The sequence below is a fragment of the Haemaphysalis longicornis genome, unplaced genomic scaffold (assembly GCF_048455015.1).
Source record: "Haemaphysalis longicornis isolate Haplotype H1 unplaced genomic scaffold, Haemaphysalis longicornis Haplotype H1 scaffold_34, whole genome shotgun sequence".
Classification (NCBI taxonomy): domain Eukaryota; kingdom Metazoa; phylum Arthropoda; class Arachnida; order Ixodida; family Ixodidae; genus Haemaphysalis; species Haemaphysalis longicornis.
In genome coordinates, this window is record NW_027526351.1 from 2,098,430 (window position 1) to 2,123,909 (window position 25,480).

General features: G+C 45.6%; 1 long non-coding RNA gene across 1 annotated transcript; it reads right to left on the bottom strand.

Moving 5' to 3' along the window:
- Positions 1–527: 527 nt before the first annotated feature.
- Positions 528–3,994, bottom strand: LOC144177929 (uncharacterized). Its single transcript, XR_013323883.1, has 4 exons — positions 3,303–3,994; positions 2,955–3,114; positions 2,745–2,867; positions 528–2,256 (listed from the first exon to the last, which is right to left on the bottom strand). It is a non-coding gene; the product is annotated as an uncharacterized LOC144177929 (long non-coding RNA).
- Positions 3,995–25,480: the final 21,486 nt, after the last annotated feature.

Consider the following 25,480-nt stretch of genomic DNA (forward strand, 5'->3'; position numbering starts at 1 on the left):
GACGACTTCGTGAAGGCTGACACCAATGTTCAGGCTGTTTCGAGTCTCGGTGATGAGGATATTGTAGCTGCGGCCGCAGGAACCCAGGCCTATAGCTCGAGTGGTGAAGATCGTCCGGACGAGGAGGCGGCTACACGATCGTACTCCGCGGGTGAAGTGGCCGCTACGTTCAGCTTGATTAGCTGTTGTTGCGGCGACATGGAAGAAACTGGGCTGTCGCACCTGGACGGCCTCGAGATGATCGAGACCAGCGTCTTTAATTTCATTTCCAGGACGAAGAAGCAGGCCAAGATCAGCGATTTTTTTTCACGGAAATAAAGCGTCCTGTTGCGTCGTGAGTGCGGAATTAGTTGTCATTCTTGAATGCGCCAATCGGTAAGTGATCGTTCGCCATAGGTTAGGTCTCAGGGCCCATATTTTTTATATCGAATTTTTCATATATCGAATTATTTCGCGATCCCCTTGGAGTTCGATATATCCGGGTTCGACTGTACACACCAAACCAACTATTAGCACTGATACAATGCTTTTAAAAACACTAAGGAAATTTTATTCGCTCGTATTATTGCGTACATTTGAGATACGGAGACATATCTGTTTCCACTTGGGCAGAAAATGACCAGCGTACAGGATAAAATACCAAAACGATATCAAGTGGCCAAAACGATCTAAGTGGCATTTTCTTATTTTTGCTAATAGTTACCATTCTTTTTTGCTAAAAACACGTGGGTAATAAAGATGGCTTTAAGCGCAACCGCGTCACAAACAGACTTGTACATCTACCCTCGCAGTAACTCAAAAAGCATTACAAAACAGTGAGCATAAAATATGCTGTTTTATGACATGAAATCAGGTACCGCAAATGCGGAAGTACCCACAGCGCTTGCCATACCATGTTTACGCATCCCGGTTCCAAAAAATGCAGTTTGCTATTAAAGTGTAGGGAAAAGCCAAAAATACAAGCCATACACGGTTGGATTATCACAAGACCTGCAAGAGTGTAGGAAAAGAACACCGGGGCCAATACTAACAATTTAACATTTGCGCAGAAAAAATTACCGGAAGCATGTGGCACTATTGCACAACTAAAACATACACCATATATCAATATCAAGCTAACTGTAATATCAAGCTAACTGTAGCCAAAACCGACTATATACGCGCCCTGAAAAAGCCTTTCACTGAAGCCGCGTTCTTTCCCCGACAATTTGTAGCTATTTAAAATAACTTATTCAAAAAAAGCTCATAGCACCCAGTGTGAATCTTACAATATTTTACAAACCAGATAGCTCGGAGCATGTTACGCATTTTAAAATTTATCAAGCAGCCTAACTCTAAAGACGTTATTAGTTCCCTCAAGAACAATTCAGACATCCCAAATAACCAAGCCAGGTAGCGTTGAAACATACAGGTGACCAATTTTACCAAGCGAACTTGTAAGCATTTTTCCAGCCGAAACATTTATCTGAGGTAAAATTCAGTTGCGTGCTATACAAACCCTACTATCATGACGACAGTATGCTTGTGACCAAAGCACTGCCTCTAACAAGCGAGAAATGCAACTTTGTCCAAAGTAAACAACTTTTTCAAGCCAAATATGTATATTTCGCATTCTTCTAGGGCTTAGGTGTCAGCTAAGATACAGCACAAAAATTGATTAATAAAACCCCAAACCGTCTGTGTAAATAATTATTCTCACGTTTGCATCCATCAACAGCAGCACTGCCATGGAAAAAAAAATTCGAGCTGCACTTGAATAATAAAAACGTTACAGTGCAGTGCCATTAGCTACATTAACAGAGTAACAGAGCAGCGGCAAAGGCAGCCTGCGCTTTGTGCCAATAATGAAAAATTGCAAAGGAAAGCACGACTTCACTTTTGCAGTTGACATGCCGCTTGCATCTACCAATCATTTGAACCACGACATATCTTTCCGAATAGGCTTAAACGTCTAACAATAATTTAAAACCCCAAGTAGAGTGACCACATCAAGTCTTTCAACAGAGCTTTGAACTTAAATGACACCAGGCCACTGTTAAATGGCCAAGAACTCTCTGCAAAAGTCCCAAGAACTCTCCAAAGTCGCATAAGTTTCAGGAGATTAAGATGAAATATACGGCGAGGAGGATGACCACATCTTGATGCGACAATGCAGGCGGAAAATCCATGACGTGTTTCTTGCAGACAATATTTACGCTGCCATCCTCTTCTCTCAAAATAACTGGACGTCGAGAATAACTGGACCACGTCATGTACCTTTAAGGAAGGAACAAGAAAATTTTGTTAGACAATGGCTTTCAATGAGTGAGTTGCTTAGGATACCCCTTTTATAGCACAGTAATTGATTGAAATATCAGCGATTTCTTGGTTTCTTTTCTGGGAATGCTGCTAACAATGTACAAAAAATATTAGCACAGACTGTCAATGGCAGTTCTCTAATTTTGGAAAGCAACCGCATTGGGCGTGACCGTGGCGCCGTATTATCGCAGCAGCAACTCTCAATGTGAAAGCAAAATGTTTGCAAAACTTGAATGCAAAATAATAGTATTTTTGTCCACATGTTGCAGCATCCGAAACAGGCTGAATGTGAAGGTATTTCCCAATTTGGAGTTCACGATTTATTCTTCACAGTAAGATTTTGCTACAAAGAAAACTACCACAAATTCAGTCCCGCAAAAATAAAATGCCAGCTTCAATAAACACTACCATAAATTGAGTCCCACAAAAATAAAATGCCAACTTACCCAACTAAAATTAAGATGCAGGCGTTCCTGGCAGGGCCTCCTCGGAGTGATTTTCTAGGAAAGTTTTGCCAACGTGTTCCCAAAAGCTCTTACTGTCGTTTTCACCTACAGGTCAAGTTGTCACTGAAATGGTGTTCCGAAGCCATTACGTATAATGCAACTACCTAAAAAGGGACCATCAAAGTTCCAGAACTGGGAGTGCGTACTTACTTGTAGAATGCAATGATTTCATCCCGTACAACGGCTTTCACGTGTTTCCTTTTTGTGAACACACGACTTCAAGAACGGTGAACACACGCCTTCAAGAACCAGGAAAATGGCAGTATGCATTCCTTGTTCCATTGTTTTAAGTCCCGGTCCGCCCTATTTCCTAGAAATAAAAACAGTATAAAAATATCGAAGCATAAATTTACGCTTCCCTCTAAGAAGGGAGTACTACAAGATCTCGTACAAGGCCTGATTAGTTGTGCTAAAATTTATTTTGCATCATGAGCCCTGGTAACGTTTTCAGGCGAAACAATTTTAAATATAAAAATATTTGAACATTTTTAGGCTCACCTGTCATTGCTCCATGCGGAGTGGTGAACGTCTGTATAATACGCAACACTCAAGAGGCACTCTTTCGTGGCTTTATGACTTCCACAATGCATTCACAATCTGTCACACTTGCCACGACGACGCCTCGGCGTGCTGAAGATGTCTTCAGCCACAGTGAATGCCACAGCCATGATTTCACAGGTATATGTAAGGAATGGAAATAATTCGTTTTAATTTCTGTTCTTCAGACAAAGGAAAACAATTGTCGCAAACTACCAGTGTAGAGACAAATTTCTCCACAGTCAGCCATAGTCTGCATCTGGACAGGTTACACAGATCGAATACAGAATGTAGCAATCTGCTTTCGCAGTATATTTTCTAAGTTCAAGGAAGCACAGAAATTGGTTAATGTTGGGTGCACATAGTGATGCAAGAACTTATCACCGGAGCGTTGTCGGAAATTATTTCGACTCTAGGGTTACCACCGACATTGACGGCATAAAAATGCAAGAGTGGCTTATTTATAACGCGGTTCGTGAAGTAGCAACCACTAATTATGGATATTGGATAATTATCCTGAAGTCTCAAGTTACCACTGACATTAACAGCATAGAAACGGCAGCACACTTTCTATATACCCGCTGCGTGTTTCCACATATTTCTTCCCCTCTACAAAAGAAACGTTTGTTACTGCGGTACTGCTAAGATAACCACTGTCCCTTCCATTTCTCTACACTTCAGGCAATGTTAAATAGATCATCTCAATTGGCCACAGGAATTGAAAAAAACATGGGTCATAAACATGAAACATGGAAACATGGAACAGATAAACGTAAGATGACGCCTTGAAAGCACATCAACACAACTCGGAATAGCGTCTACCTTGCGCGCAACGGGCAAGGTCGAAGACTCCCGGTCTGGTAAGCACAGTAAATGGCATTCTACTCATCAGACTAACACAACGCCGCAATTACCACGCAAGTTTTAAAAATACCAATAAATCTAAGGACGGACGCTCCGACAAACTTGCTTGGAAGTTGTACACGTGTGCACGCGCGATTATCGCGAGCGACTAACCCGAGAAGATTCGCTACCGCAGACATACACAGCTACCGTCAATATAGGGACCGGGCAGCTGGACGGGTGGCGCCACCACTCGGCGCTCCCCTCGTCAGTGGAATGAGCCGGTGCATTGGACTACATAGCCTCCCGTTGTTGTTGTCGTGTTTGCTTCGGTTCTTTGTATGTTTTGGTGGCGTTGTGAGCAGACATGTGAGATGAAACGAAGTCTAAACAGATGTGTTGGGTTCTTAGATGCAGTGATGACTACGTAAACTTGTCGGACGCTTCTAAAGTTGGGTATCGGCTGCAACGGCATGAGCGCTTTTTGCAGCGATCTGCGCTTGGCTCCACCAGTTCTGAGTACGAATAAAACTACTATTGTTAGTATTATTTTCTTCTTAAATGCACTAACGGCTACGCAAACTTATTGGATGCTTGTAAGGTTGGAGAAGGGCTACATTGACACGAGTGCTTTTTGCAGCGCTCTGCGCATGGTTCCGCGCGATCTGAGTAGGAATAAAACTAATGCAATATTAGAATTCATTTCTACCACTTAAATTATCTTCACTGGTTTTAATGACTATGGTTTCCACGCCAGCCTTAGCGCTGGGATACCTCGATACGTGTGCTTTAAATATAAAGGCACCTACCTGCATACGAGATCGATTACCGTGTAGCCGTAGAAATGTTGCGGTAGTTTACGCTTTTTGTAACCGTGAGCTTTGTACCTTCGGTTTTGGTGAGCGACACTGTGACAGCATGGGAGCCTGAAAGCCGAAGTGGAAATCCCACGTTTGTGGTGGTCATTTTATCAAGAGTCAAAGTTATTCACCAACTCAACAGCCCAAGCTACAAACCATCCCTCCTCCCCTTCCCGTTTTACCACCTGCGTAGAATTAAGGCTGGCGCCGACAGTTAAAAATAAAGGCAGTGTTAACGCCTGCTGGTGTTTTTTAATGCTTAATTATTCTTTACAGAGAACCTAAAAATCGTGTAATGCCTGGTGAAGACACCAAAAACGCGCGATTAGTTGCCTCAAATATGGGTGCATGAGCCCGAGTCCTCCACCACAGACACGTTTCCGACACGCTGGAAAAGTTTAGATTTGGAGAGGGGGCATGGAAGTTCAAAATTAAACAGCAAAATCATTTAGCCCTCCGTCTAATGATTATGATGGTTGAACAAAAAGTTTTATTCGTGCGAAATCGAATGGGAAATGGTCAAAGTCAAAGACGCTGCGATCAAAAGATCAAACTGCGCGCTGGTCAAATTCGACGCTTAATTAGTCAAAGTTTAAATCCAGAAGGCAACCAAGGAAACCCATACGATAGAGCTTTGCGATAAACCATCATCGTCGTTAGACGGAGGTGTGCATGATTTTTCAAGCGTAGGTGGCAGCTTGTAAACCGACCGCAGCATTCAGTTGTGAAGCTGAGTACTGGTTTCGGGCACCCTCCTGTCTTGCGTCCTTCAGCCACGCAGGAATTGGTTTTTGAAAAACCATTTACCAACCAGCCAGCAACCATTGCAATTCTTGTAAAGCAATGCTTCTCCACGACAAGCAATAACATTCTACTATCATGCGGTATTTATTCTATCAACGATTCCCGATGGCTGTAGTAAGAGCATTTCTGTGAAATTAAACACGTTTCAGCCGTAGGTAATGAAGTTACGGAAGCGTCGTCCGTCACAATTTCTGTTTTGAGGTAAATCTTCGAAGACACCCTCCAACTTTGTCTTTCGCTTGTGGACGACGTTGATGCCGTTTCGTCATCAACTGCCAAAGGCCAGCGCCGCAGCATTCCTTGATCGGTTGCACACACCGGCTTTGTGGGAGCATTTAGCGGCAATATACACCTCGATTCGCGAAACTGCATGCAGGCATGAAGAAATTGCATGAAGCAACGAACTTTCACTTCCAGCTTGGCGCATTGAGCGTCGTCTGCTATTTGTAAATACTGAGTATGGGTGTAAATAAGTAAATAACACACATGACATGCCTCGTAAACGTCACATCCACACTCAAGATTTACCAATCTGAAAAATGCACGTGGGGTTACGTACGCTTTGCAAGCCGCACCGCAGAAAAACGACAGAAAGACATGCACAACTACGCTGCGCTGACCGCCACCGGCATTCCACTGACGAGCGGTTCGCCACGGGCGGCGCTGTTCGCTGAAACGACGGTGGTGCCATACAACGGCCGCCCGGTCCCTATACAACTAAGCAAAGCCACACAGTAAGGGAACATCCACTCATGAAACGCGCAAACCAGGAACTTCTGACGTACGCAGTCAGAAATGTCCAGCCGACTCTGACCCACGAACACGGGAGTTTTGGTAAATTACGGCTGCAAACGTTTCTCCAACACAAAATGTTACACGCCGCGACCACAAGCAGGAACGACACACGAACAACGGGCATAGACGCGGTATGTTTATCGGACGCAGTTAACAAGGATGTCACTGAACAACAACCGTTACCAGCACATAAATAAGCAGCACTGACCTTTTTTGCGCCTCCTGGCAAAACTCCACTTCGTCGAGCAGGAAATACAGCCCAGGGACATGAAAAAATTCGCAGTTGCACGCCGCAATCAACCCAATTTGAACCGTTTAAACTGCTAACGGCGCTAACGGTTCTCGCCAGCGTGACCGAGAATTTCTTTAGTAAATATCACGCGCATCGCGCGAGCAATTGAGAAACCCGCTTGGGAGTGCCACTGGTGGCGCTGCATGCGGAAGACCGTAAAATTAGCGGAGGGAATCCTGGAAGATGGGAGCGCTGCTGTCGTTTAAAGTGTTGACGCAGTGCCGATTTTCATCCGTCGTCATCGTACCCGTTGCAGCCCCACTGTACCGTGAATCAACGCAAAAACAGCTCTGCCGTGCTGCTGCTGACGCATGCGCATTGAATGCGCTACTGGAGTGGCGGTCTTTTCCTCATGGCTTCAGCGTACTTTCGTTCTCGCGGAGGCTTTGGAGATGTGCCCGCATAAGAACTCATACAAACTCGGCCCACGTGATGGCTTTTATTGGATTCGGAAAACGGGCGTATGCGTCTAAGCGGACGTTTACGCCCGCTGAGGCCGAAACAAAGCTCAGATAATAGCCGCGTTAGCGCGTTAGTACTGGCTAAAGTTGTTTCTCGCGAAGGGCCGTGAGTGCGTGCGATATCCGAGCTTAACTTTGCATGACAATTTCTCCGTTGCTGTTTACAATGAATGCAAAAGGGCGTGGCTTCATTTACTGCTTTTCTTGACAACAAGCCTTTCCTTAGTCAATAAAATATACTGCGACGCTCTTAGATACCCACGTTATATAAAGCTACTTACAGCTAATTAGTAAGTAATAATACATCGGCCCGTTTCCGAGCCCTTTTCCCTCCTGAACACCAATACTACAGGAAAACAGCAACTGGGGAAGCAGCTGGAGAAGGCGGGTCATTCAATGAACTTCAATTACTATGACAAGACACAACAACAGCAAGTTAACTCTGCGTATTTTTGCCGTTACTGCACAGCATAATTAGGAATTACAATGTCATTTCAGCATTAATACATACAAAATAATGCAGGTATCACGTGGTATATCTTGGTTTAGTTCCGTTCACCCAGTCAACCGCTCTTTGCAAAGAGGCTCTTGTTTTTGCTTGTGGAAATTAAAAGGGACTCACATGTTAGCATTCCTATCGGACTCACTACGTCATGACCAACGGACTTAAAAAAATCGTGCACCAATACGAATAGGTTTACAAATACATACCGATATTCACAACGGCCTAGTTTGCTTATTTTAGATATATGTCGCTTCTCTACTGAAACAAAGAAATAAAACTCTCGCATGGTGAGACCGCTAGCACCTTCCAGTGAAGACTGGATAAACCAAAATGCGTTTCTTGTTTTTTTTTTATCTCTGCAAAGAAATGATATACAGCAGACTCCCGTTAAAACAAACCCGAACGGACCGTAAAAATGTATGCGTATTATCCGAAATTCGTCTTAAGCGGAGGTGTATTGCATTGTGGACGTTACAAGAGAAAAATGTTGTGGTTCTTAATCAGTGTTCGTTTTAACCAAGTTCGTCTTAACGAGGGTCTACTGTATTTCTAGAAGAAGCAAACCAGGTCTTTAGTGTCATTTCTGTGAATTTGTAAAACTTCTTGTATCGGTACATGGTGCTTTTGAATTAGTAAGTCTCATGAATTTGCGTCGTGAGTCCCATATGAATTGGATCAGGTGAGTCACCCTTAATAGCATGCACGAGACGAAAAATGCTAACGAACATCCAAGCATATATAACTGCATTCGTGACTTGCTGCGTCCAGTGTAAAATGCGGCACAGTCGGTTAACACTATGTATATACCGCATCATGGCATAAATAAAGTGGACTAAGTACCTATTTTACAGCAGATTGTAACCATTCATACGTTCCTGTAAAGCACTTAAAATTGTGCACGTACTACAACACAGCGAGCTGATGGCTGAGCATTGAGCAAAAAACAATGTTTCTGCGACGCTTTGTGAACCAAATGCAGAACTTGCAATAGTCTCAACAACTATATATATTTCTTTATGAGGTATCCACAAAAGCCCAATGAATTCTTCAGCACTACCACGGCTCTATCCCAAACGCAGAAGGAGAACCAGGGGACATCTGGTCCTTCTGAAATTCAAGTCATCGGTGATTTCAGACGTACTGCGCGTCTGCAATTAGCAAAAGACGATATTCACTAAAGCGGTCTGAGCGCCGCAGACAACCTGAAAGGGGTTCGTGAAATTTCTATTTTCGCTAAGATACCCTTTTCTCGCACCTTTCATGCTTTGTACGGTGTTGTTATAGCAGTGGACATATTGTTTTCTGTCAAATAACGTCACTAAAAATACGTCTTAGCCGTCTTATATAAGTAAACTGCTCTAAGACAGTTCGATAGATATCGACGAAGTTTATTAAATTTTATGTGGTGCGTGCGTGTGTGCGTGTGTGACTGCATGCATGTGTGTGTGTATGTGTGGGTGCGCGGGTGTGCGTTCGTGTCTGTATCTATGTCTGTGGGCGTGTGCGTGCAAGTGCTTGTGCGTGCGCTTGTGCGCCAAAGCGCGCCAAATATATATGTGGTTCATTGTTCCAGTTAATGCACGATTCAGTGCATACTTCACTGCAGCGCACAATTTATGTGGAACAAGACACGAGCAAAAAATATACAAAAGCACTGTCCAAAATTTTTACTGGGACATAAGTGGAACAGTAACTGGAACGGCCGACAGCGCATCCCCTCATTTATTCCGTTCCACATAATAAACACAAACCTAAAGAAAACAAATGGACAGTTCCAGATAAGATCCACTTATATCTCTCGTTCCAGTTATTCTTCGTTTGGATCCAGATAAAAATATGTGGATCGCCCCGTTTAACTGGAACTTACATGGAACCAGATTAAGAGTGTAGATAGAGAACTGCTATTGAGCATACTTGAGCGGGAGGGATTAGGGCTGGACTTTATACAGCTGTTGCAGGGAATTTACAATGAGGGCGAGGTGCAAATTACCTAGGACGACGAAAAGTGCACGAAACCGGTAGTCACAAATAGAGGTTTAAAGCAGGGTTGTCTTCGGTCGCCATTGCTGTTCATGCTGTACATGGCTAGACTAGAAAGAAAGGTTGAAGGCAGTCAAATAGCTTTCAATTTGTGTTATAGCCTCAAAGGACAGGAAGTGGAACAACATATCCCGGGACTGATATATGCAGATGTCATAGTACTACTAGCAGAGAGCAAACAGTGTCTGGAACAGCTCACAGATATCTGCGGGGAAGAAGCAAGTGCACGATGTATTTCTTACGTTATTAGTGGGTTATTAAAACCGTGTAATACCTCTGAAGCACTCAGCGAGAGGGTAGCTGTGATACCCTGCGTACACACGAGTTCACATAATCGAAAAAAATTGGCCCAGAGGTGTGACGCGGATGTTTTTTTTTCTGCCCATTACAAGCTTTCTTAGCACTGCAAAATTGCTGACCCAGAGGCTGCCCAGCAAAGAGTCTGCGGCAGAAAATATCGGTGACTATTTGTTGAATGTAATGAAAGGGTTGTGTACTAAATTTTCTTAACGTGCGGAAAAAATGTACGGTCGCCAAACTGGGAGATAAGTCAACGGCAGGCAGAGGGAGCAGGCGAACAATATCAAAAATTTTGCGGGAGGGAAAGATGCAGATGGCTTCCTGCATTGTTTGAATTGCAAGTGCTGTTTTCCAGAATCACAACACACTTCTATCATTAGAAAGTGCAAATAACGGCTTGACGTGAAATTGTAGAATCAGAACGCATCTCAACGCTTGGTGAGGCATGCATCAGCATGGCGTCAATCTCCTTGTCGGAGAAAGAACTAAATTTTCTACGCATGTGCATATATACCTTTCGGTGGACGGTTCTATATATTGTCTCTCTTTCAAAAGGAAACCAGTTGATAGTTCGGGGCAGTGCTTGTAGTGTATCTCTCTTAGGGCTTGTCTTTGTTGTCTGTAGCGTTTGTGTGTAGTGCTTGTCTGTAGTGTATGTCTCATAGTGCTTGTCTGGCATTTGTACAAGTTTAAAATATTTCCTTTATGTGTTCCGTAGTCGCTCTGGACTGTCATAGCTGTAGTCATCGTCATATTCACTGATATCACCATGCTCTTCGTGCTAAGCAGTACATACGCGACAGCGCTTGACGATAGCTGGGTTGCAGGGGCTGCGCGTACGAGCACAATGCATGCGAGGCGTTCCTATCTCACGTAGAGGTTCCATGGTGGAGGTGTAGCGCCACCTGTGGCGTTGATGGTTGAACGCGAGGCGCTCAGGGGGTGTGCACCATTTGGATTTTGCTAAATACACTGCGCGAGCCGGAAACGATTGCAGGTCGCAACGAGGCACTTGCCCACGAGCCCTCTGCATTTTCTCGCTCGTCGATGTTTTCGGCAGTTTTTTTTTTGCTACAGCCACTGGGCGTGACGAGAACGCTGGAAGGTCGCCGTGAGGCACGCGCTCACAGGCGCTCGACATCTTGGTATTTTCAACACGTTAGCCCCCCAAGTTTGCCCATCTACAAAAGCTCCGCATTTAAAACTGTAGGGTACCGTTCAACTCCATACCCTCACCACGGCATCGGAGAGGGTCACCACGCCATTCAGCACACCACGGTGACTTCTATCTACCTTTTTGGAAGTTTCTATAGTCTGTTTTTTTTTATAGCATACTGCCGTATGAGTTAGCAAACACGCAATGAAATATGCATGGCAGAAGCTGCAGCAGGATATATTTTTTGCGTTCAGAAGACTGAAACGCTGTGGGTGGTGTGTCGCATGCTTCAGTGCACACTGAAGTAACCCCCACCGCACGTTCTTTAGATGCGTTCTATATAAAAGCAATTCACTATTAAATGCTGCTTAAATGCTTGCAACCCGCCGCGGTGGCTCAGTGGCTAAGGCATTGCGCTGCTGAGCACGAGGTCGCGGGTTCGATTCCCGGCCGCGGCGGCCGCTTTTCTGATGGAGGCGAAAAGCAAAAACGCCCGTGTGTACGAGATTTCGGTGCACGATAAAGATCCCCAGGTGGTCAAAATTAATCCGGAGCCCTCCACTACGGCGCGCCTCATCGCCTGCGTTGCGTCGGCGCGTTAAACCCTACAATCAATCAATCTTAAATGCTTACAGTCATCTGTGCTTTTACTTTTTGTGTCGATATGACTAAACACCTAATTGTGGCGCGTACCGCATGATTCAGTCCACACAAAAATAACAGCCACGATTGCGGTTATGGAAGCGTTTTGTATAACGCAATCCTGTAGTGAGAGCTGTTTGAAACTTACTGTATTGGCCTGTACCGAATTTCATTTGTGAAGCACAGCTTGGCAGCGGCGGAATGCAGTGGTAGTTCGTTGGGAAGAGCATAATATGTTCCTCTTATAAGACACAATATCGTTACAAGAAGCCGTACAATCTCGTTACGGCTTCTGTTTACATAAACTCTCCGAGGATTCATTTTTGAAGAAGAAATTGAGCACTCACAACGGTGTCGAGAACTATGATAAATGCTGACTGTCACGGTGATGACTGGTAAACAGCGTCTGTTTACATGAAGGGTAGTGGTGATGGTTAGTAATCATACATTTATGACATGTATTAGAACGAGCGGTGTGGTCGCGAAAAACGTGAACAATTTACAAATCTAGAAACTTTAAAATGTATTCTCTTTTTAATAGGACTCGTGACATTGTCGCTAGGATGTGGCGCCTGCAACCATTACCCCGATTTGTGCAAAATAGAAATGAAGAATAATACACCAGTTTATGAGCAGGCCTTCTTCAACGAGAGCGGACGGATGTGCTACCTTTCATATATACCGTGCAATCAATACGGCTTCCATGATCCGTCTGGGTGCCCATTGTGCTGCTTGTGAGTACTTTTGTTCGAACCGCTGGACTCTCTGGGTTTGCTTGGCCGTTTAAGGCATGCAGTGAAAGAACAAATTTTCGGGTATTCACATATCAACACCATTTTGAAAATTTGCTGTGTAAACGATTCGTTATTAGCGTTTTCTTTTATGTAGTGCTGCTTTATGTTTCAGCTTCGAAAAACCGGAACTATGTCTATCAGTAAAAAGATTTACATGATGGCTACGTTGTTCGAAGTTATTGCAAGGGATACAATTATTGCAGTGTAATTTTTATCCCGATTCAAAGAGGGTTGTTCTTTATGTCTTATGATTACATATAGTAAAATAGTGGTACCGTTCAGCGTGCTTCACTATTTAAAATTGGACAGAATTGGAGTCAGATTTTTTTTCAGGAAGATTTCGCAGTGTTCTGTTATGAAAGGTGCATGTTTTTATATGGTGATCCAAGAAGCCTTTTACCGTGTATCTACAAACCCTTTAACTTCCACGGCAGCACAAAGTATAACTTGCTTGCGGGTGCGCCATTTATGCAGCCGTGTTCCACGTGTGAAACAATATATTGGTTGTTGTATGCTGAATTTTATAATTAATATTTGGGCGTCAACTGGGGCGCTTAATTTATAACATCTACGTACAAGAGACTTCAGAAGTTGATATTCAAACTTTAGTAAGGATGTCTTAGATTTTTATCTACTTTATTTCTTACATGCGCCCTTCAATTGTCATTGCACGTACAACTGGCTGACACGGGTATTCAGGTTATGCAGGTGGGACTCAGGAAAGCGCAGGATCTCGTCCGCCTAACAATATTTCAGAATGTAGACCCTGCGAAGCCTGTTCGAACATCCGTTTGTTTTCCATTCGTGTACTCCTTAACGCCGGCAAAAAATATTTGTCGTTTGTGCGAGACAGCTGCTGGGAGGCATAAAATGCATGTATTGGAAGTAGAGCTTTTAGTGCATCACTACCGCTCTTCCATCTGAACGGTATTGCCTGCTGGTGTGCCGTGCCAGGCCGCCAATCCTCTCATTATTTCACGGCTGTTTCGAAAAGCAGCAGCAAAATTCTAAATAATGAACACTTTTTTTTTCTTTCGCGAGAATGAGAGCATATTGATTTTAATTTATTGCTCCCCACGATCTGAAGTCGGTTACCAAGGCTTTGAAAGCGCCGAGGTGTGCAGGCATAGGTTTGCTGATTGCATAACCAAAACGACGCATTTAACTTTTGCAATCAAAGCAACCAAGCACGATTGGTAACGCCTATCTTCTTTTGCTCTAATATTGGACTCCTACCGAGATACTTATCTCAAGCAAGCGCAGTCGTTCTTAAGTTTAGGTTATCCTTTATACTGAAGCATTTTTTCTTGTAGGGCGACAAGATCAGCTAAGTAAGCTTTGATGGGCTTATTTCAAGAAAACATGTCCGCCCTTCGTTGTTCTCTACTTGTTTAGGGCTGCTTATGCGTTTTGAGGTCCGGTTTTTTATAAGCAACGGGGTAAAAAACCGCCAACTAATCTCCTGTTCTCAGTAGTTTTCATAAAAGTTGGGAGGATAAAGATAGTCATCAGGTATTCCAAGTTTCGAAGAACCTAGCAGCACTGTTGAGAGATTCAAACTAGACTTTGATCTTTTTTTTTGGGTTGGCTATTGGTGTCTGAAATTGTTTTAGTTTTCAGCTGGTAATATTTTTTCTTGCGAAACTTTGAGGCCGACCTGATGCCTTCATGACAGACAACGCATTTATCCTCTCGGAACTTATTCACAGGACCATTAGTTTCGAACGCCGCTATTTAGCTCATTTTTAAAATTTTTGCGTTGACGAGACCCACCGCTATCAGCCTTGCTTCTCACACTGACGCAGAAAAACATTAAAGATGACGTGTACTTTTAGGCCTTGAAATTTCGGACGTGGCATCGTTCCGTGGACATCGATGTTGGGTTTTGGAACATAGTTGATGCAGTTTAAAAATATGCTTTCTAAGAAATGATTTTAACTTAAGAGAGCAAAACAGTTTTTATTCGTCTTCGCGCAGGAAAGACAGACCACCTGCGCTTATCTAGCTACAGATACCAGCCTGCAATGTTGGGGCTGCGGTGTTTTGGTTACGAATGGCACAGTGCCAGCATTTTAATGTTTTGTTCTCTATTGTGGTGGGAAACCTGAACTTGGGTTACTTTTCTTGCTGAGAAGGAGGGAGACATATAGAAGAACTTTATTGAGTAAACTCTAGTGGAAGTTCAGGAAAAGGCGGTAAGCAGCTGGGAGGGAGTTCAAGAGTTCAACCCCAATATCAGGGCGCAGGTGCAGCGGCTGCGTTCCTTGCTCCCTTAATACGCACACGCTGATGTTGTGACTGCAAGGTGTTCAGGGCTCCCTCCCATGATTCAACGCTAGTAGAATATGCAATGCTAAATGGGTATACTATGATCATTATGTTATACAGTAAACGCTTGTTAACCAAACTTCGAGTAATAAAACTTACAATCAATTCGAACTGATGCTGTGGTCCCGGCACAGACCTGTATACATAGTATGCATTGCCGTTTGGCCGCACCGGGCCGCTGCGGTGCTGCGAGGCTGATGTCCACGTTTGTGGTGTTGGTTTTGTGCAGAGCCGGTTGCGCGTGCGATGTAGTACGTACGCGTTGGAGGAGTATATGCCGTGGTTTGTTTGTAGTTACCTGCAAGTTACTTTGTAAGTGTTTCTGTATGTGCAGAAAACGATGAGGCTAAGCGAATACGCTTACGGCCTTTCGGACGTCGACAGGGAGAGGTACTTTACTGAAGTCCGTCGTTGCAGTGGCGTGGACCCCCTGGCTCTACGCGACGATGAGCTGACTGATGATGTGTGGAACTTTCGAAGCGTCGAGCGCGCTAATATCAGTGACTACTTCATCCACTCGACAAGTTTCATTACGCGCGAGCAACTGAAAAGCTACAAATTGTTAGAGTCGCATAACTACCGGACGAGTGACTTTGTTCATCCGCCGAAGGTGAAAGTTATCGGCGATAGCAACGTTGTCGTTGTTACAAAGGTGTGAAAATGCATGTAAACACTGCAGTGTGTGGCAATACGTTTGTGTCTTATATTTCCAAGACTGGAGACTGCTCGGACGGTCTAACTGCTGATTGTTCGCGTGCTCGGTCTTGGTGCCGCTTGTACCTAGACAAAAAAACAAACGGTTTGTTAGTTCATAGTGTGTACACTGCTCTGTGATTGTTTAAAAATGACATGCCGCGGTGGCTCAGTAGCGAAGGCGTTGCGCTGCAGAGCACGAGGTCACGGGCTCGATTCCCGGCCGCGGCGGGCGCTTTTCTGATGGAGACGAAAAAGCAAAAACGCCCGCGTGTACGAGATTTCGGAGCACGTTAAAGATCCCCAGGTGGTCAAAATTATTCCGGACCCCTCCACTACGGAGCGCCTCATCGCCTGTGTTGCGTCGGCGCGTTAAAACCATACAATCATACAATCAATCAATCAATCAATCAATCAATCAATCAATCAATCAATCAATCAATCAATCAATCAATCAATCAATCAATCAATCAATCAATCAATCAATCAATCAAATAAATTCTTTAACAATGAACAAGATTTTTCCGCACCTGTCACTCGAGGTTTCTACCGCAACTGTCGACGATCTGTGGCCCAAATTCACGCTAGGTGCACAGTCAGGATTAGCTTCGTGCATGATGTAAGACCGTCGCCCTAAAGTTAAATTTCAAATTGACATGAAGGACGTTGCGAAGGCATCACACCTGTCCACTGAAGAGTTCTACGACGCTTCTCTCACCTGTTAAAAAGTGGTCACCGCAGATACGGTAGAGGTTCGCTGTAACGTCGAGGTCAGCCCTGCGAATGCGCTGCAGCCATGGGCTCTACGCTTCAATGAAAGTTCCGCAGTTTTCGGGCACTCTTTAAGCTTAGGCTTCGGAATTGAAAGAACCCCATTTTGCGCAAATTCTCGTCGTTCCGGCCATTTTTCGAACGGTTAGAGCAACCGTACATGGCGTAGTCGACCATCGTGAATGCGCGCGCAACACCACAAACACAACAAACGTAGAGATCGGCCTCGCACAACTGCAGCGGCCCCATGCAGCCAAACGCCAGTGCATACTATGTATATTTTAATCAGGGGGAATCCCCGATAATTCGAACGCGTCGTTTCAAAACCGTTATTTCGAAATTGGAACCCCTGGTTTCCATCGCTTCTCGCAGAAGAAGTCGGCACAAGTGTGTTTGTTATGGGATGGCCAAAGAAGGACAATAGCTTCTGTGGGGGTATGTGCCATGCAGAATGTTACAGCATGTGACGAGTCAAAATAGAGGAATCATTAAACTGACTGGAAAAGAAGATGAAGAGTACATAGTGGTGGGTACCGAAGGAGAGGGAAGTTGATAGAGCAATGCTTCTGAAGGCTGCTTCAAGACTCCCGCTATACACTAACCGGGATCGTCCGTTGCCATTGGGACGAGGCTCAGAACTTCAGCCTGGATGCATGCCAGGCGTGTCTTCTAGCTGACTGCGCATTCAATTGCCGGCATCGGCTGTCCGAAGTGGTGCACCCGGGACATCTACGAAGAGGGCACCAACAACCATGGGTTTCAACAACTCAGCCTGTACTGCGCAAATGAGACTTTTATCAGTTCGCCTGTACACGCGTCTCATCAAAACTGAAAACTAATATTTACCGCCCTAGCCTAACTTCTTGCGCTTACTGTAAGGTTCATTGTAGCTTTCTATTTGTAACTGTAATGTCCTTCTCCCTAATTCGTCTAGTCCAGATAAATGTTTGTCTTCTACTTCGGCTGTTTCAAGCGCCTGTCTCAGTTGTGTAATCCGAGTCTCGACTTCTAGCCATCACTAATAACATCACAAGGGGTTTCCGCGCTCACGACCCCTTCTAGATGTCCGACAGGACATCTAGAAGAGGGAACACTACACCTCTGGATCAACGGAGCAATTCGAGACATGGAGCTTGAGAAGATAATGACAGGCCGAACTCATCTAGGGCTAAAAGATGATGAACTACGGGAATTTGTAAGATCCGAACAGAATCGTTTGAGAGAGGAAAGGGCTACTGATCGCGAGGCAATTAAAGCGGCGGACCAACGCAAACAGGTGATTCTCGAATGCGAACCCACGAATCTTCTCTTAAATATGAGACTTCCGGAAGACTAAAGGAAAAATCCCCAAGGAGAATGATGTGCGTCAACATCACAAGCGGCTGGAAATGCCTGACGCCCATAAGCCTGCGCAATTTTAACCCTGCATTTAATGATGGCAGAGAAGATATGGAAGCCTACTTACAGCGATTCGAAACGGTTGCGCTTGCGCAGCGCTGGCCTTAAGGCAAATGGGCGGTTGGGCTGAGCATGTGCTTGACAGGTGAAGTGCTCACTCTATTCAGTTGGATGAGTCCTGAGGACTGCGTCGATTATCAGAAAGTTAGGTTGGCCTCTGCAGGCTCCGACTCACAGCCCAAGGATACAATGAGAAGTTCAGAAATGCTAACCGCAAAGACGAAGAAACAGGCACGCAGTTCATATCCCCCATGTCAGGTTACTTTGATCGGTGTATATAAACAGCAGGGGTACCGAAGACATTTGAAGGACTCCTCGAGAAAGTGATTACACAACAGGTTTTGAAATGCTGCTACTCAAAACGTAATATGTCTCAAGGAACCTGACGTTAAAACCAAAAGTGAGGTGACAGATGTGTGCGACCGTTACCTGGAAGCTCAGCCGATGGAGAACCTGAGTCCAGCTATGGAAGGTAGCAAAAAAGAGCAGGGCCGAGCGAGGACACGGGGCCTGCCAAAAAAGTTATCCACAGGCTTCATATGCCATAGGATTGGACACCGTGCGCCTGACTGCCGTAAGTTCGCACCTCCAATTTATTGTTTTGTATGTTGCTGCCCAGCCATCAAGCTGAAAACTGCCATCAAAGGAACCCGTGGAGCACGTCATTGCAAACCAAGCGCCGCGAATCCATTTCGCCCCTGCTAGCGCACATTTCAACAATTACTCGGCAAACATTAGTCTTGACTGGCCCCAGAGACAAGTCAAAACACTTTTCCTGGCTAAAGACGTGCTAGTTGTTGTTGGAGTGTTCTCCGGAAGACCAATATCAGTACCGCGAGATTCTGGTAGCAGCGCTATTATTGTAAAAAGACACTTTGTCCAGAAGATTGTCTCACGGGTCAAGCAAAGAGTGTGATCTTCCTGGACAAAAAAACTCACCGGCTTGAAGAGGCGTGTATAACAGCACGCACGCCCGGCTTCTCGGTAAAAGTCTCGGGCTCGGCCGCTAGACGAGCTCCTATGGCCACCGGGCAACACCAGGGAGGGGGACAGCGTCAATTGGGCTCTGGGAGGATACCTGGACGCCTCTGCGCTCCACTTGGCGCTACACTCCTTGTGACTGTGGACCCAGTGACTGTGTGTATAGACTTTTTTTTTCCCTCTTGTGGACCAGACATTGTGTGTACGTGTGTGAGTGTGTGTTAACTTGTAAGCATGCCCCTCTCTCCAATGTCTTCTGTAAATATGTCACTGCTATCCTCTATCTCTCCTCTGTATGAATATCTCACCCCTGCCCCAACTCCCACACCAGCAGGCGTTCCGGTGTCCACCCCTACGTGTGACAATTTACACCTGCTGGTGGTCTTTCGTTTCCTTTTCCTTGTCAATAAATAAATAAATAAATAAATAAAAAGATACTACTGGACCTAAAGACACAACCGAACCTGAAGACACTACTGAAACCCCAGATGAAATTTATCCACGACTCCTCAATGTCGAGATGACTAAAGCCCCCAAGGTGATTTCTGTGATGGAAAACACCAAGCCCGGGACAAGTCACGTTGCCATCGCTGAAATCAATAAGAGAACAAATAAAGACAAAGCAAGAAGAAGATCCCACGCTTAAGGTTTGTTTCCAGAAAGAGGGTATTGTGTTCACGTGACGGAGCGGGAACCATTATATGTTTTATGCAGAAATGCATTATAGTCGGGGGTTGTCGTGCGTCCCTTGGCCGGCGTCCGCAGCGCGTCTGATGATGATTGTGGCATGATGCCCCTAGGGATTGGCCAACCAAACAATCCATCACGAGATAGCTTCGCGTTCAACCACCATCGTCATCTTCCCGTAGGGGAACCGCTGCAGAAGAAAAAGGAGAAGAAGACAAAGCTGCGAAGAGAAGGGCTGCGTGAGTTTCGGCTACCGTTATCCTCCTCGGCCGGCGCATCTTCCCGATCTGAACCCGGTCGAAGAGCGGCTCATCGCGCCTCGACTCCCCTTCATGAGCATCAGGCGGCTGACTCGAGGCAACGGGCAGTTTAGAATCAAGGGACAGGCGGTGAACGTGCCCTTCGACGTATCGAAGGGTGTGCGGTGCCTTCCTCGCATGGTACCCGAGGACGTTGCGTTCGACGTTCACATCAAGCGGAGGCTGATGAGTCCGGCAACGTACAAGGGCGGGTTGGTGAAGCGCGGCAACATCCTGGCTTGGCTCAAGCACCTGGAACACACCCCGCTGTATCGCGCCATCAACGTTCGGATCGATTGGAGTTGGCTCGATCACTTCGATGACGGCGGCGAACGAAAGGAACCGCAGAAAGACGACGTCGATGATTCTGACGGTGAGTTCGAAACGATTCCCGACGACTTTGACATGAACGATCCTCTGCACTTGACGGTTGCGCTCAACGCGGTCTCGAAGACGCTTCTCTATAACGACGCGGAAATGACGGGTGTGGGAAAAGAAAAAAAAATAAGTGATTACCCTCACACTCTCGCCTCTCTCTTCGCCATTAATCGCATCACACTCATCGGTGCACCCAATGCATTTCTGCATCCTCACAATCCCCCTCGGGGATGTGCGGGGGAATTTTTTCTAGAAAAGGGCGTGCTCTACGCAAATCTAAACTTCCTTCCGGCATACAAGTAGGTGATGGTCCCCAACTCTTGGCGAGAACCAGGGCTTTACTAGGCACACGTGTATACAACAGCTGGACACCAGCGCCTCCGGAAAACTGCTTCCCGGATTTTGCGACAATTTTATTCGCACGACATCTATGCCGACATCAAGAGATACGTCAGATCCTGTGCTATCTGCGAAGCACCTGCAATAGCGGCCTCCCGAGCAAGAACAGGCCTGCAGCATAATGGAGGAGGTGTGTCGGGCCTTGTCGGCTTCACAAGCGCCGGCACATGAAAAAAAATTCGCCCGTCACAGTAAAGAATCACGCCTGCTCTTACGTGCCTACTCATTCTTTGTAGAGTTCATTAGCAGGAGCGAAAATGTTTTTGCGGAATTTCTCAGCAGAGTGTACTGTTACTCCTGGCGACTGTACTGTGCTTACGGCTGATTCTTGGTTATTCCGGCTATGACTTTGACGGGTGCATTAGTGCCCTGTGTGAATATTACTGAGTATTTTTTTCCGGGACTGTTGGTATTTTAAAAAATTGTGCATACAGCGCCAGTAAAAAGTCTGCGAAATATTAAGTGATTAGATTTCGATTGGACATCCATGCGAAGTGCTTTTTAGAAAGTGTGCGTGGTTTAACCCCTGTAACTTCTTTTGTTGGGGAGTAATGTCATGGGATGGCTGAAGAAGGACAATCACTGATATGGGGGTTTTTGCCAGGAAGAATGTTATATAAAGTGAACCGAGAAATCATCGGAAGCCTTAAAGGGACGGGAAAAAATGACGAAGAGGAGATCATTGTGGCGCCGAAGAGAGGGAATTCAATAGAGCAAGGCTTCTGAAGGCTGCCTTCAAGACTTCCGCTATGCAGTAAGCGGGATCGTTCGATGCCATTGGGGCGAGGCTCAGAACGTCAGCCTGTCTGCTTGCCAGGCTTGCCTTCTAGCTGACCGCGCATTCAATCGCCGGCATCGGCTGTACGAAGTGGTGAACCCCGGGACATCAAACAAGACGGAAGCGACAACCACGGGTTTCAACAACTCATCATGTACTGCGCTGGTGAGAATCGGAAATCAGAAGTAATATTTTCCGCCCTAGCCGAACTTTGTGTGCCTACGGTAGAGTTCATTCTAGCTTTCCATTTGTAACTGTAATGTCCTTTTCGTTAATTCTTCTAGTCCGAATATATGTTCGCCTCCTACTCCGCCCGTCTCACGGCCTGTCTCAGTTGTGTAACGCGAATCTCGAGTTCTAGATATAACCAATAACATCACAGTATCGAAATGTTTTGCAAATCCAAACCCTTCAAACATTACTAGAGTTGCAAAACAACGAAACAGAAAACAAAATAGCGCAACCAGGGCACTACGCAATTGCGGCAGTTCATTTCGCTTTCGCAGCTGAGAAATGTTCATTGCCTCGACCCTTTCCTCTAATTAAACGTGTTTTCAATCGTAAAAAGCGTCATTATTTCAAAATTACGGCTGGCTGCTCACATGAATGTATGTCGGCGCGTGTGTCTGGCGTTTAACAGAGTGATCATATAATCCCTTCTCTCTTCGTGCTCAATTACATTATTTACCAAACCACCTGTCACACCCGCCTAATTCGCGATTACGAGTCAATAGGTGGTTTCCTTTTATTCTGCCCGCACAGATGGCGCAATTTTCATTCATTCTAGCATCTTGCCCGTAATTCGAACTGGCCTAATTCGAACAATATAATGCTCCCGTTTGAGTTTGACTTAAGAAACTATTACATACATGCGTAGGTTGGCCAGAAAGGGTTGAAGTATTTCTCGCGTTTGCACACTCTAAGCGCGTGCACCACCCTATTGCAAAAAGGTGTAGTATGAGTTAAATAGGGATGTTGGGAAGTCATTACGCCGTTTTTCTAGGTTCCAACACCGTAAAATTTAGCTTCACACCATTTTTGTGTCAACCTTGGCGGTGACCGACTGCAACACCCGTGGTATTCTGTAGGGTGGTGAAAGTGTGTGAAATAGATAGGCGCTTCGTTGCAAAAAAAAAAACTGCGGAGCAGGGTTCGACCTATTTTCTTCCGGTGTTGCGGTTTTACTAGGTTTTGCTACGCTTTGTAATGTTTCAGAAGGTTATGCGATGTTCTTGCTAGGGTTCGGGGTTCTCACCCTATGTTCGCTCTCACCCTATGTTCGGGGTGAGAGCGCTCTTTCACCTGTCTTGCACCACTACTATAAGCTGTGCCATTATTGTTGAGTTTTAGTAACCCAGGAACGCTATTACCTTTAAAATAGTATTGTCAGAGGTGTGAATACTTATGTCCCCCACGTGCTCACATTCCAGGAGGCTAAAAAAATGCAGGCCAATCCACCATGTGAAAGTGGTTGGAAATCAAAGCTGTAAATGGCACCCACAACAATTACCCAAGCGGCGGCACTTAAACTCTCTCACGTCGCTCTACAAATAGTGAAACTAGAGAGAAGTGAAATGCACCTAACCACACCCGTTGTTACTTCAGAGAGATATTCCTGGTAAGGATTAAATCAATCCATGATGTAAGAACGGTGTTTGGTTGAGTTGTATTGGAGTAGCACATGAGTGAAACTCTAATTATAAAATTAAAGGGAGCTCAAACTCAGTGTTAAGCGAGCTCACTTCTCCGTTTCTTTCGCAACGGACGGAGGCGACGATATCGCAGGCAGAGAATGAAGGAGGAGGGTGATGAGGGGAAAGAAGTACTTCAATTCAGATTTATGAACGGTCCAGTGTGCGGCCCAGGGGAATGGTTCTTGTTTACTGAAGTCCATATGCAGTGTGCGCCGCCTGCCCACCAGCTGAAGTTGGATAGGCGGAGAGGGGCTGGACAGCAGCATCTCCCATTGCTTTTGTTGCGTAGTTGACGGAAAGAGCGGAGGCTGTTCAGGGCTAAAGTCACACACTCAGGTTATGTGGCGGAGTGTTCCTACTTCTTGAGCAGAATTTACATTCAGCGTAGTAGTGATTCGGGTGCATTACGTGAATACACGTCGGGTGTGGGAAGCATCCGAATTGCATGAGTCATAGGGTAGTTTGTTGTTCTCTGGAAAGGTCAGGCTAAGGCGAAGGTAGGGTCTGTCTCTGAAGGGGATGATGCTGCGGTGTGTCCCTGAACGAGACAAACGGATGACTGTCCACTTGCAGCTCCATAGCACGGGGAGCAAAAGTGCAGGCTTTTTTGTGGGCGTATTCTGTGGCCTCTGTTGAAGCATGACCCGGTGTCCAGATGAGTTGAATGAAACCGTTTGGAGAGTTTTCGAGCACACGTACTGCAGGTCGGGACACCCAACCCATCTGGTAATTTCGGTAGGCTTGTTGTGAACGGTTGACTACCTTCCGAACCCCTGGTTGAGTGAGAGCCAAAGCGATGGATGCCTCTTCTGCTGCCGTCATGTCTTGGGTCTTGAGTGAAGCACACGCAAAGAGGTTGGTTCTGGAGGTAGCCACGATGATGGCGTACTGCTGCTCTCGTTGTTGGGAGGCGTCTGTGTAGACGACTTCATGATCCCAACCGAGGATGGGGCCAAGCGCTTGAGCCCATCCTTGTCGGCGACCCGCGTCGTGGGAGGGGTTCATATTTTTAAGCAAAGGGAGAATCTCTAGTTCTTGTCTCCAAGAATAAGGGAGTACATCAAGCCAAGTTACATTCTGTGCTGGCCATCAAGGAGTATTTGAATGTGTTCCTTGATATGTCGTTTGGTGTGAGGGCGGACGACAAGGAGCTGTGATTTTTTACCTAAACAATGGAGGCCACAGGCTTTAGAACATTTTCGTACTAGAAGTGAGATGCTATGCGTTCGTGTGAGCGTCCTTTAATTTTTGTAATTTCTAGCATACCCGCTAGGCGCGCGCAGGGCCGCTATAGACGTGCCGTGGGCGGAGCCCACAGCGGCGCGAGAGGTCGCGTGACGCTATCACGTGGCACTCAGCGAGAATGCAGGGGGTAAACCCCTAGATGCGCCCGGTGAGTACACCACCTGCCTTCCCCGTCTCCGCGTGGGCTCGTAGCTAAATAGGTAAGACAACGGGACCTCGCTTTGGTACTCTATTAGTTCCAGGCTCGATTCCTGGCGGCGCCAGTGAATTCGTTTGTTTGTTAGTGGGAGTTTTCTGTTGACACCAAGGGTCGCGAAAGAACCCTTGGGGGTAGAAGCTTTGCTTTAAAATCTGGCTTCACGGTTAAAACAGCCCATCTGAGGTGGTGCACCCTTTACATGCTAAACAATTTTTATCTCGCGAACTGACAGGGGCACAGCAAGAAAGAAGCGAATAGGACAATCGCTGATTTTCAACTGGATTTAATGGAAAAGAAGTCGTATCTACTTATACGAGCACAACATCCTCCTCCCGCACACACGTGCCCACACCAGCCAATGACAGACTTACACGACAAAACACTCCACTGTTGACAACGCACCATTCTTATCACTGGAACACCTTATCGCCGCGATCGCTCGAAATAAATATTATTTCAAATGTAGTATGATTCCTGCTAGAGAGTTGCTGGAATCATACTACATCAGAAAATTGGGGAGTGATTGTATCAGTGAATCCCAAGTTGTTCTGCACGAAAAAGAATCGGTTTATTTGGAGCGGTCGTTGCGATAAGGTGTTCCGGTGTTAAGAATGGCGCGTTGTGAACAGTTAAGTGTTCTGGTTGTGTTAGTATGTCATTGGCTCGTGGGGGCACGTAGCGGGAAGGGGGATAATTTCGTGTATTTAAAAGTAGTTACGACGTCTTTTCCATAAAAT